Source organism: Mauremys reevesii, unplaced genomic scaffold, assembly GCF_016161935.1.
Source record: "Mauremys reevesii isolate NIE-2019 unplaced genomic scaffold, ASM1616193v1 Contig24, whole genome shotgun sequence".
Classification (NCBI taxonomy): domain Eukaryota; kingdom Metazoa; phylum Chordata; order Testudines; family Geoemydidae; genus Mauremys; species Mauremys reevesii.
Window position 1 is genome coordinate 211032 of NW_024100834.1, and position 13698 is coordinate 224729.

Here is a 13698-nt window from a genome sequence, read left to right on the forward strand (position 1 = left end):
GTTTGTTCTGTTGGTGGTTAGTGCTGTGCCCTTCAAACTTGAACTGAAGTGAGAGCTCACAGTTTGAATGGGCTCTGGAATGATTCTGGTTTGGGAAGGTTCTTTAAGAAGGCATTCAGTTCCCTGGTGCTGCAGTGCATTAGCTCTGCTGCCTTTGCTTTGATCATGTTTTTTAGCTGTCAGTCTAAAATAGTCTCAAAATTGTGTTTTGGGTACTGCAAAGGGAAACAAACACTTCAAGCACCTGCCAGAATTAATCCAGGTAAAAATGTCTGATTTGGGGAGAGGGGAAAATAAACGTTTAAATAACCCTTCCCAGGTCCCTGCAGACCTGGGGTTCTCACAATGCAAGTGACTCCTTGTTTATCTTTATTGCCTGGGACTAAATTTTTGAAAGCACAGACGGTTCCAAGGCCTGCAGCTGTGCTTGTCAGACAGGAGTGTGAAATCCCCTTTCTTTATGTGCGGAGCATCCTTCCCACCAGGCTGGAGAAGCATCTCAAATGCTGTTGACCCTTTTATGGCACCTTAAGAAGCGGCATATTTCTGTCAATACATTCAGCAAATTGTGTGTTGTCTATTTCATGTTGGCCATGAAATACAGACCGCCTGATGGAAACCTTATTTCAGAATGTCAATGCTGGGCGCTTTGAAGGGCAGGCAGCGTTCGCAGCCCTCACATTCGCTCCTCACACGCGGCAGGCTCCCCGCGGGGCCGAGAGTTGCTTTTCTTTCTTTCCGAGGCGCTTTGTGTCTGGAAGGCTGCAATTGAGGCTTTGGCTGTGCAATCTCCTTCTGGGCTTTGCTTCCAGATTTGTTTAAATTGGGTTCTTTGCAGACTTGCTTTTCTCAGCCTCTGTGTTTGTGTTTCAGCCTGAGAGAATAAAAGCATTTAGCCACTCCGGTTCCATGGTGGAGTGAATAATCCCCACACAGCCCTGCAGGTGCAGGGAGGCTGGCAGGTATACTTCTTTAATTGCAAAAATAAAGCATCAACCCAACTTAATTTGGCATTTATCCATAATCAGTGACCGCTAGGGCAGGCCTGTTCCTGAGATAAGCTGCAGCTGATGGCCGGAGGCCTTGTCCTGTTACTGCAGATACAAGGAGCCAGCAGGGTGTGTGTGGGTGGGGGGACAGAGTTGAGCCCTGGGCTGGATATTGCCCCATGAGCTGAGCCGAGGTCGGATTCTAAGGTGGGGTGGCTGGCTGGGGTCACTAGTTTGGGGCATGGAAGGATGAGCTTTAAAGTGCCTGGTTTGTTTCTGGGTCCCTGGGGGACTCCCCATTGGCTTTGGCTTGGGAGGCCGACAAGGTGGCAATTACCTCTCAAGATGCTGCCCTGGTAGGCATGGCCCTGTGGCATCATGGGAGAGGGGACGGGAGTGACCTCTGCAGGGAGGGTTTGAGCCCACCCCTTACACCAGCGAGCCCTCCCCAGCCATGGCAGAGCGCAGCCCACCCTGTGGGCACAAGGGGGATCTGGGATCTGTGTGCCCCTGCGCAGCAGCCTCCCTCAGGGCAAAGCACCCCCGGCTCCTGAGGAAATGGCCTGGCTCCTTGGCCTCAGGCCCTGTGCAGCCTGTTCCACCCCACCCCTTTAACACCAGCCCTGCGCTAGCGCTTTAATGTGGCTTGTGTGGTGGCTCTAAAAAACCCACCTCCCCGAGGGGCGTAGCTCCCACCGCTGATGCACTGTCTACACTGGCATGTTCCAGTGCTGAAACTTGCAGTGCTCAGGGGGGTGTAGACAAGCCCGCACCCTCTTCTGCCAAGCAGCAGGGCCCCGCGCCGCCTGAGCCTTTCTGGAGATCAGGAGGATGGCGGCGTAGTTCATGTAGTGGCTGCTTCTTCTCTTGAGCCGGGAGCACCAGCTGGCAGGCCTTGTGCCTGTAACCCACAACGGGGAGGGGACGGGGGACGGACGGACGGAAGAGCTGTCCCTTCTGCTCCTGGTGTCTGGGCCAATGGAGATGTCAGGAAAATGGGGGAGGAGGTGGGGGCAGGGAAGGCCGGGATGGGGCACAGAGGGGCAGGTGGGGGCCGGGACGGACGGGACCGGGCACGGAGGGGAGAGGCGAAGCTGGGGACCGAGGCCGGGACGGATGGGATGGGGTGCAGAGGGGGGAGGCAGGGACGAGGGTAGGGACGGACAGGATGGGGTGCAGGGGGAGGAGGCAGTGATGGGCAGGGAAGGACGGAATGGGACACAGAGGGGGCAGGGAAAGATAGAATGGGGCGCAGAAGAGAGGTGGGGATGGGGGCAGGGAAGGATGAGATGGGGCTGGGGGAAGGTGGGGCTGGGGCTGGGGCAGGGCAGAGAAGGATGGAATGGGGCCAGAGGGGTGAATGGGGGCAGTGAAGGACAGGATGAGACAGGGCCAGAAGAGCGAGGGGGGAATGGGGAAGGATAGGATGGGATGGGGCTAGAGGGGGAAGGCAGGGAGGGTAGCAGGGCAGGACAGGATGGGGCACAGGGAGGAGATGGGGGTGGGGAAGGCTGGGACGGGGCCAGAGGCGGGAGATGGGGAAGGCTGGGATGGGGCCAGAGGGGGCGAGGAGGGAACAGGGGTGGTGAAGGATGGGGTGGGACCAGAGGGGTGAACGGGGGCAGGGTAGAACGGGATGTGACCAGAGGAGAAAACAGGGCAGGGAAGGACCGGATGGCAGGGCCGCCCAAAGGGGAGGGCAAGTGGGGCAATTTGCCCCAGGACTGCAGGGGCCCCCACGAGAGTTTTTGGGGCCCTGGAGAGGGTCCTTCACTCGCCCGGGGCCCGGAGCTTCTTCCGCATCGGGTCTGCGGGGGGGGGGGTCCTTCCGCCCTGGGGCTGAAGGACCCCCACCGCCGAATTACTGCCAAAGCGGGGCCCCCTGCTACCTAAGACCCCAGGCACCCTGAATCCTCTGGGCGGCCCTGCGAGATGGAGGCAAGGGGCGAACGGGGGTGGTGAAGGATGGGCAGGAAGCGGGGGGGAAATGGGGCAGGGAAGGACTGGGCCAGAGGGAGCATGAATTTCTATGCAGCCCTGCACACCGCTTATGGGGGAGGGATTCCGGCTCCTGAGGGAGCTCACGATGGCACCAGAACACACAGGAGGAGACAGGCCAGACCAACTGGCCCCTCTGCCATGGGGCACAGGGTGGCTTCCTGCAGGGCCAGCTCTGGGCCTGTTTGACTCGTCGGCCCCTGTGCAGACACAAGAGCCTCAGCTGACCAGCTCCAAGGACGTGCGCCTCAGTTTCCTTCTGAGCGATGTGAGGGCTCATGATCCCAACACCCTCCCAGGGCCCTGCAGGCAGGGAGCCTGCAGTGAAAGCAGCGAAGGGAGCCCAGAAGGGCTGGGGTCTGCCTGCTGCTCTGCTCCAGCTAGTGCAGGGCTCTTAGCCGAGGGGTCATGACCTCCCTGCCCTTCCCATATTGCTCAAGGGGAGGGGGCCTGGTTGGCTGGGAGGAGGGGAAGGGTTCAAGGCTCTGTCCTGTCTCGGAGGGCTGCTGCTCTGATGGCACAAGAACCTGTGGTTCGTTGCCTGTTTGGAGATGAACCATGGAAACAGAAGGCAAGTGGGGTCAATCAATGTGATGAACCAGGGCAAACAGACGCGGGAGGCTGAGTCAGTGCAAGCAAAGCACGGCCGTCTGGGGCGACTCAAGAACTGGGCTGAAGTCGGACTTAACAAACAAGTGATGGGGCTGGAAAGTAATGGGCCAAAATCGGTGGTGTGAGTATTAGGGTTAAGTGGTGGACAAAATACTGAGCAGAGGAACTGTGCCCCCCGTGGCCTCCCTTGTGGGGTTCTTAAAAAGAGAAGGCAAAAAAAAAATCCCAGTCCAGCTCTCACCTGGATCCCAGCATCCCAGCTCATCTTGTCCAGCTCGCATCATCTCATCCTGCCCACCCCCAAGGCAGAGGGAGCCGACCAGACCAGAGGACTTCCTTCCCGGCCAGCAGACCTTGCTCTTGTTCAAGGAACTTTGTTTTTCATTTGTGAGACTCCTGAAAACCCTCCTGGCACCCAATCCCCAGCCCAGCAGTGGGGACAGCCGATGGGCAGTGCTGCAGGGACGTGTAAGAACCTTGCGTCCCCTTTGGGTTACCCCACTATTTCTTCCCGCCTGTCCTCTCTCTCGCTCCCTCGGCTTTTCCGCGACTCCTGAAATCAGCTGCACTGCGCGCATCACCACAGCGAGACGAGACCACCCAGTCCTGTCTGAGGAGAACAGACCCAGCCAGATGGTGTCCCTGACAGGATGTGAGCCTGAGACCAGACCAGGTGTTGTGGCCAACCTGCCAGCCTAAAGCAGCCTGCCGTCCTGTGGTCCAAGAACAGCAACAAACGCTGTATTTCCCCCACATGTCTGTCCTTTCTCTCCCCCACCGTGGGTCTGTCTGGCTTAAAACCGGGAACAACGAATACGGCAGGGCTAAAGGTGAAATGCCCCCTTTCCTTTTCCTCAAAGAAAGGATGGTCATCAAAATAAGAGACTCAAAAACATTTTGCCTCCAAAAAAGGCTGCAATAAGTTTTAATTCCGGTTGTTTTGCTGAATCTGTTTCAATATAAACACTTGTTTTGATTTTGTTCTTGTTTAATCAAAAAACTTTCATCTTGAGAATAAATACTTAAGCCAGGGCCTCTGTAAAACAAACCAGGCTGCGGGGGCAGCAGATGGCGCTGGAGAGCTGGGAGAGGGAATCCCTGTGTCAAGTCTCCCTTGCTGCCTTCACTGCTGGGAGGGTGGATGGTCTAGTGCAGGTCCGCACAACATGCGGCCCGCGTGGGCTCACTGTGTGGCCCGCGGGGGTGAGCAGGCAAGCGGCGGGGGAGGGGGGGCTGAGGAGGCGGGCGGATAGTGGTGGGGGGTAGGTGAATTGGAGGCAGGTGAGGGAGGGGGGCTGAGGAGGCGGGCGGCGCAGGCAGTGGCGGGGAGTAGGCAGCAGGTGAGGGAGGGGGGCTGAGGAGGCGGGTGGGCAGTGGCAGGGGGGGGTAGGTGAGCTGGTGGCAGGAGGGGGCTGTTTTCTTTGGAGTAATATGGCCCTCGCCGCTTTACGAGTTGTGCAGGCCTGGTTTAGTGGTTAGAGCAGAGGGACAGCGAATCAGGACTCCAGGAATGTGTTCGCAACTCTGGGGTGAGAGTGGAGCCTCGTGATTAGAGTAGGGAGGAGGATAGGCTGAGAGCCAGGACTCCTGGGTTCTATTCTCAGCCCTGGGGTGGGAGTGGGGTCTAGTGATTAGAGCAGGAAGGGGGAGGGGCTGAGAGTCAGGACTCCTGGGTTCTATTTCCTGACTCTGTTGGCTGGGGAGGTGAACACAGCTTCCCACATCAATAACATGGCTCTTCCCAGCCCAGCCCTGCCCCCCCGCCAGCTCAGCACTGGGCTCTCTCCCCCCCCCCACATCCGCACCCCCTGCCACCCCAGTACTAGGCTCCTCACCCCCAAACGTGGGATCTGCTACCAGCACACGGCGGCTGAGCCCTGGCCCAACCGTGACTCCATCCCCATGTGGGTGGAGCTGCTGGGCAGCACGGAGCGGGAGTTCTTCCAGGCGGTGGTGCAGCTGCGGAGCGGCATGGAGAACACAGCCCACCCCCCTGGGCTTCGCAGCGCTGCTGGTGGCTGAGGCGGATCAGTTTGTGCTCACCGCCCTCAGCCCCGACATGCTGGTGCAGTGGCTGCCCGGGACCTGGAGAGCCCCCTGGACCTGCTGCTCTTCAGCCTCACCGCACCCTGGCCCAGCCCCGGTGGGTGGGAAGGTGAGGATCTCCGGCTGTGGGGCTACCTGCTCAGCACCGACGAGCCCAGACGGCCGCTCACCTCCTCACACGCTCCGGGAGCCCCTCTCGCCGCTGCAGCCCAGGCTCAGCTCCAGGGGACCCCGCTTCCCTCCCTCCCCGGCTCCTCACACACTCCGGGAGCCCCTCTCACCGCTGCAGCCCAGGCTCAGCTCCAGGGGACCCTGCTTCCCTCCCTCCCCGGCTCCTCACACACTCCGGGAGCCCCTCTCACCACTGCAGCCCAGGCTCAGCTCCAGGGGACCCTGCTTCCCTCCCTCCCCTGTCCTGGGCTGGCTCCCGATGGGGGCGGCTCTGCAGAGTTCTCTCCAGGCTGCAGGCCATGGGGCTGGGCATCCTGCTGGGCAGGGAGAGGGGGGTTCCCTTGGCAACGCTCAGGGTCTCTCCCAGCCCTGCAGGTCTGGGCCACTGTGAGGTGGGCAGCCCAGGGGACCCGCTCCCAGTGGCTGGGCTTTGGTGAAGCATGTGGGAGGGCAGGGATGGGGGCTCTCTCCAAGGTACAGCAGTCACAGAAACACCTGCCCCAGGGGATGCTGGGATGCTGCCTTCTCCTGGGGGGAGTGGGAAGGGGGCTGTCCCTGCCCCATGCCCTGGAGGTGCCTGTCACTACAGCTGTTACCGATACCCCTAGAGACGAGGTGGGAGCCACACGAGCCCTGCTTCAGGGCCGGGCATGGCCGGACGCGCATCAGAGCAACACACAAGGTGCCAGGATTGCTCAGCGTGAGCCGTTAGCACCTGCTGGAAGGGGGCAGGCGAGGGAGAGTGGCCCGTTAACATAGGACAAACAGGGGGGCTAGTGGGTTACAGGTTCAATTCCTAACTGCTAGACCAGGGGTGGGCAAACTACGGCTCGTGAGCTGGATCCGGCCCATCAGGGCTTTGGATCTGGCCCGTGGGATTGCCACCCCCATGGCGCTGCAGGCCCCACACTGCTCCTGCTGCCCCAGGGGGCGGGAGGGGGCAGAGGGCTCTCCACATTGCCCTCATCTGCAGGCACCACCCCCCTGCAGCTCCCATTGGCCAGGAATGGGGAACTGCGGCCAATGGGAGCTTTGGGGGAAGTACCCACAGGCGACAGCAGGACACAGAGCCCTCTGCCCTCCCCCCCAGGGCCACAGGGACGTGGTGCCCTCTGCTTTGGGGCCAGGGCAGGCAGGCAGCCTGCCTGAGCCCCATTGTGCACTGCTGCCACCCCGGAGCCGCTCCATGTAAGCAGCGCCAGGCCAGAGCCCAAACCCCGAACCCTTCCTGCACCCTACATCTCAACCCCCTGCCCTGAGCCTCCTCCTGCACCCCAACCCCCTGCCTTGTGCCCCATGCCACACCCCTCCTGCACCTCAGCCCCCAGCCACACCCCTCCTGCGCCCCAACCCTCTGCCTTGAGCCCCCTCATAAACCCAATCCCTAGCCCAGAGCCCCATCCAGCACACCGCACCCCCCCCCCCACCCCTCCTCCTGCACCCCAACCCCTGCCCTGTGCCCCATGCCACACCCTCCTGCACCTCAGCCCCAGCCACACCCTCTCCTGCGCCCCACCCCTCTCCCTTTAGCCCCCGCCTACACCCACTCCCTTGCCCTGAGCCCCTTCCCGCACACCGCACCCCCTCCCACACCCCCTCCCTCCTGCACCCCAACCCCCTGCCCTGAGCCCCATGCCACACCCCTCCTGCACCTCAGCCCCCCCCCACCAGCACCCCAACCCACAGCCATGAGCCCCCGCATAAACCCAATCCCATGCCCAGAGCCCCGTCCAGCACCCCCCACCCCCACCCCCACCCCCTCCCTCCTGCACCCCAACCCCCTGCCCAGAGCCCCATGCCACCCCTCCTGCACCTCAGCCCCACCCCTCCTGCACCCCAACCCTCTGCCTTGAGCCCCCTCATAAACCCAATCCCTTGCCCTGAGCCCCTTCCTGCACACCGCACCCCCTCCCACACCCCAACCCCCAGCCCCAGCCCAACAATCAACCCCCCGCAAGCAAATTCCCCACCCAGACGTGGCCCTCGAGCCAAAAAGTTTGCCCACCCCTGTGCTAGACACTGAAAATCATGGGCTAAACAGACACTGGCTCTATGGCTTATTACAACCACCTGTAACCCACCAGCCCCCTTGTTCTCCTGCACCTACAGCAGTGTTAATGCGCCACCTCACATGGTCACTTACACCACGCGCTAACTCCTTATGCCGAACAATCTGTGCACTCGCCCATTGCCATGACGCTGGGAGACCCTCAGACCTGAAGAAGGGCTTGGTGTGGCTCCAGCAGAAGTTGGTCCAATGAAAGAGATTCCTCCCCACCACCCCCCTGTCTATATCCTGGCACCCACTCGGCTACAGCTACACTGCAAACACCAAGTTCCCGGGCATAGGCAGCTGCTCCTTGCCGAATGGCTGTCTGTGAGGGCGCCATGGGGGGGAGAAGTAGTCTCCTCCCACCCATCAGGTTCCACTGCACCATGCACCTACCTGGCCTGGATCGGGGACATCAGCTGTAAGTTCAGCCCTGTGCTCCCCTGGCCAAGCTGGCTGCAGCACCGTGGAGGCAGGTAGCTTGGTACTGCCAACCCAGTCACCTCTACTGCCCGCACCCTTGATTCTTCCACACAAGCCCACCACACTAACCTGCTACAAGACAATCCTTGAGCAACACTGCGAAGACAACCTCTCTCCTCCACTACAACCCCCAGCTTTGGTACCCACCAAGCATCCCTCCCAGCTCAGCCCAGACCGACCCTCCATCACGCACCCAGCATCCTCCCAGCTCAGCGCAGCCCAACCCAACCCTCCAGCACTGCCCCCCACTTTTTCTCTCTGTTTGGGGGGGTCTTTGTCTTTGACCGTTTGAAGTTCAAGAGACCAGACGAGTTAATCAAGTCCCTACAAGTTCCACCTTTCTGAACTAATTTCTTCTAGTCAAGATAGTAAGTATTAGAAAGATACTTTGTATCCTTATCTAATAATCCTATGTTTGCAATTCTGTGTGTTTGTTATTGATTATTCTTAATTCTGCTTGTACTGGTTGTACTAAAAAAGAGAGAGGATTCTCTCCAGAACTTAGCAAGGTTATACCCTATGAGTGCCCAGCTTGGATTCATAGAGATTCTGTATTTTCTTCTTGTTCTCTTAATAAATTCTTTTCTTTTCTTTGGACTTGGTTAATTCCTTCCCTTGGGAAAATTCAGGGGAAGGGGAGGGGGAAGTGGGCTGCTTCCCTGTGTGTAGAGATTCAAGGCGTTTGAATCCAGGCACCTCTGTCTCCGGAGCAGGCTGAAAAAAGGAAAGAGGGGGGAGGGGGAAGGTTCCTCCTCTGTGAATTGATCTGTGTTCCCAAGGGGGGGAACAGGGGTGTCCCGGCCCACGGAATTGACCGGGTGGTGGCAGGCGAAGGGGAGAACTACCCCAGAATTTTGGGGTGGGGGGAAGGCATGCTGGTCCTCCCTTTGAAGCCCCCCAGTTTCAAGTGAGGGTTCAGACCAGGACACCCCTCATAAACCCAATCCCTTGCCCTGAGCCCCTTCCTGCACACCGCACCCCCTCCCACACCCCCTCCCTCCTGCACCCCAACCCCCTGCCCTGAGCCCCATGCCACACCCCTCCTGCACCTCAGCCCCACCCCTCCTGCACCACAACCCTCTGCCTTGAGCCCCTCATAAACCCAATCCCTTGCCCTGAGCCCCTTCCGCCACACCGCACCCCCTCCCACACCCCAACCCCCTGCCCCCGCCCTAAATTAATCGCCCAGCATGCAAATTACCCACCCAGACGTGGCCCACGAGCCAAAAATTTTTCCCACCCCAGTGCTAGACACAGAAAATCAAGGGCTAAAAAGACACTGGCTCTATGGCTTATTACAACCACCTGTAACCCACCAGCCCCCTTGTTCTCCTGCACCTGCAGCAGTGTTAATGCGCCACCTCACATGGTCACTTACACCACGCGCTAACTCCTTATGCCGAACAATCTGTGCACTCGCCCATTGCCATGACGCTGGGAGACTCTCAAACCTGAAGAAGGGCTTGGTGTGGCTCCAGCAGAAGTTGGTCCAATGAAAGAGATTCCTCCCCACCCCCCACCCCCCCGTCTATATCCTGGCACCCACTCGGCTACAGCTACACTGCAAACACCAAGTTCCCGGGCATAGGCAGCTGCTCCTTGCCGAATGGCTGTCTGTGAGGGCGCCATGAGGGGGAGAAGTAGTCTCCTCCCACCCATCGGGTTCCACTGCACCATGCACCTACCTGGCCTGGATCGGGGACATCAGCTGTAAGTTCAGCCCTGTGCTCCCCTGGCCAAGCTGGCTACAGCACCGTGGAGGCAGGTAGCTTGGTACTGCCAACCCACTCACCTCTACTGCCCGCACCCTTGATTCTTCCACACAAGCCCACCACACCAACCTGCTACAAGACAATCCTTGAGCAACACTGCGAAGACAACCTCTCTCCTCCACTACAACCCCCAGCTTTGGTACCCACCAAGCATCCCTCCCAGCTCAGCCCAGACCGACCCTCCATCACGCACCCAGCATCCTCCCAGCTCAGCCCAGCCCAACCCAACCCTCCAGCACTGCCCCCCATATCCCTCCCAGGCCAACCCCTCCATTGCCTGCCTAGAAACCCCACTCATAGGACATCTGAGTGCAGGAGGTGCCTCCCCACTGGCGCAGGCGCCGAGTCCCCCCAGGCGCTGCCCCCCGCAGCCCAGTGCCCCTGTGGCCGAGGTGTTGCTCAAAGCTGAAGAAAGCCCCAGGCCTAGCTGCTGCACTCACCCATTCAGTGCAGCCCATGGCCCCCCGTCCCAGATTCAAATTGCGACCCCCCAACCCAAACTGCTCGGCCTAGCCCCACAGGGAAGGGCAGAGAGGTGACCCTGCCCCAGTGGAGAGTGACCCCGTTCCCCACAATCCACTATCACAGCCACAGGCTGTGGCTCCTTCTCCCCATGGCTGTGGCTCTGCCCTTCTCGCTGTGACCCACGGGCTCCCTGCTAGCGCAGGGTACTGGGGTGCCCGTCCTGGGAAAGGGGCTGTAGCAGGGTGCTGGTGCAAAAGCACCTAATTAGCCCCTGCCCAGTCAGCTTCAATCAGGGGAAGAAGATCGGGGCTGATGGAAAAGGCCTGATGCTGGCCTGAGGATTGACAACACCTGCTGGCCTGACAAGCCAAGGGCTATAAAGGCTGGGAGGGAGCTAGAAGGTGGGGGTGGGGTAGGGTAGGCTGTGTCTCCTAGCTGAAGACTGACTCTGCCTGCAAGGGAGGTGACTAGTCCTGTATGTAGCTAGACACTGGGGGGGGGTAGGAGAACCTTATGCAAATAAAGACACGGGTGTTGCACAACCCTGGAGCCTCTCGGAGCTTTATTGGGGCAGCAAGCAGGCCCCAGGAAGAGGGGTGGGTTGTGAACCCTGTTACAGGGGCACACAGGCCTTTCTGCGCTGGCAGTTTCAGGCCTCAGTAGCCCAGAGCTCAGTGGTGCTGCTGCCCCAGCACAGACAGACAGAGCTGCCCTAAGTTGCAGTTGGCAGCCGCCTGGTGGGTCTGCATTGGGCCGCGCCCCACTGGCTGCCAAGGGCAGGTCCCCCACAGCACACCTAGCTCAGCTGTGCACCAGGCAGCGAGCGGGTTGTTTTGCTGCACGGTGATGCCAGGATGGTGCATTGAAGAGGGTAAAACCCTCAGTGACAACTGTTGGCTTGTGGGCTCTGGGGAGGAAGGTGGAAGTGGCTCTTTGAGCCCTGGGTGGGGCACACCCAAACCCAGCACCACTCCCATCCTGCCAGCTCGGGGTAAGGTGCCCCCATACCTCCAGTGCCTGGGCCCCGCAGGGGCTTCACTGCCTTTATCCTCACAACCCTCCCCCAACTGCAAGGCCACTACCCTCATCATGTGAGGGAAACTGAGGCATGGGAGACTAAGGGCTGGATTTAGGCACCAAAGTCCCACTGAACCCCTAGAAGTTAGGCACCTACATCCTTGTGGAAGCCTAGACTGAAGGGCGGTGCCAGGGCGCTCGCCTCCCCAGGACCTGCACAGAGCTCAGCAGTCACAGGCTTCTCCCTGCCCCGTGCACTCACCAGCGAAGCTTTGGGGCAGGTTCTCGTATCCACACTGGGCAGGTGAGCCCCATGGCTCCCTGAACGGGCAGGACCCCCATGCAGCCAGCAGGAGGCAGCGCAGCCCCGTGTGGGCTGAGGGCTGCACGTGACTCTGCGGGAAGGGTCCCTGTGCTGTGCGGGGGAACAATCCCCTCTGCAGCCAGCCAGGGCAGACAGCAGCCTGGGGGGTGAGGGAGGGCAGCTGCAGAGGGGGGTAACCTGGGGAAAGGGGGGGGCTCTGGAGCCATGTTTGGCCCAAACAGTGCCTCAGTAAGGAGATGAACTTGAGGGTTCCCCAGGCTACCCCCTCCTCCATAGCAGTACCCTGTGCCCTCTCCCCTGCCTGCAGATGGGGCTGCCTGGTGCAGGGGGGCCGATCTCTCCTGGAGGGTGACACAGCATCAGTGGCCCCAGCATGGTGCCTGCTGCCCCCACATCCCAGCCAGCGCGTGGCGGCTTTCACAGGGTGAATCACACCCTGAGCTGCAGTGGGTGCAGGGGCGGCTCTAGCGTTTTGGCCGCCCCAAGCAGTCATGCGCGGAAGGCGCCCCGGAGCCGCGGGAGCAGCGGACCTCCCGCGGGCATGACTGCGGAGGGTCCGCTGGTCCCGTGGCTCGGCTGGACCCCCGCGGCCGCGGACGGTTCGGACGCGGCGGCTCCGCTTGAGCTGCCGCAGTCATGCCTGCGGGAGGTCCAGCCGCGCCGCGGGAGGAGCGCCCCCTCCGCAGTCATGCCTGCGGCAGGTCCGGTCATCCCGGGGCTCCGGTGGACCTCCCGCAGGCATGACTGCGGCAGGTCCGCCTGCTCAGCCTGCCGCTCACCCCTGCCGCAGGGGACGCCCCCTAGATTTGGCCGCCCTAGGCACCAGCTTGTTTTGCTGGTGCCTAGAGCCGCCCCTGAGTGGGTGGAAGTGATTCTGAGAAAACAGAACTGAACATAAGAACGGCTGAACTGAGTCAGACCAAAGGTCAATCTAGCCCAGTGTCTGTCTACCGACAGTGGCCAATGCCAGGTGCCCCAGAGGGAGTGAACCTAACAGCAGCAGAGACCTCGGCCAGCCTTTGGCATCGCACCTCATTGGCCCAGGCACGTGCCCAGCAGGGCAGTAGCTGGGGGTAGGGCCAGCACAGACTGTGTGATAATGGGCAGAGGGGGCCTCAGAGCTACAAACACACAACATCTCCCCTCCCCTTCCCTCCCCCCCCCCAGAGGTCACTCCCAGTAAAGGAGGTCACTGCCTTTACCTGGGGTCACTCCTGCCAGCGCTTGCCCCAGCACAGCGCTGCTGGCGGGCATGAGGGAGGGGACCTCTAGGGCCTGTGGGATGCAGGGGGTGAGGCTTGGCTCAGGGCTTGATCAGAGCCAAGGGGGCGGAGCTGGCTGCACCCAGGGGGTGGCTCTGATACCCAGGGAAAGGCACTGGGGAGGTGTCTGCCCCTGGCAGGGGCATTTGATCCAGGCCTGTTGGGGCAACGAGCCCAGCCTGAGTCCTGCGGGGCCCTGGGTGCAGCCCGGCTCTGCCCTGCTATGGACCAACCCTGGACGCGCCTCCTATGCAGTCCTGGCTCCACCCCCACTTACTTGGGCACTCTGACTGCAACCCCTCCTAGGACCCACCCCCGCTTCTGGAGCCGAGGTCCCCACTCGGGGATGGGGCCGAGAGGCCAGGGTGCCAGGCTGTGGTGGGAGGGGTGCAGGGAGCCAGGGCTGGGCCAGCACCCCTAGGCGGTGAAGGGGAATGATATGGGGACAGAAGGATGGCTCTCTTTAACCCTTTGCAGACTGGACAGACACAGCCTGGGGCTTAGTGGC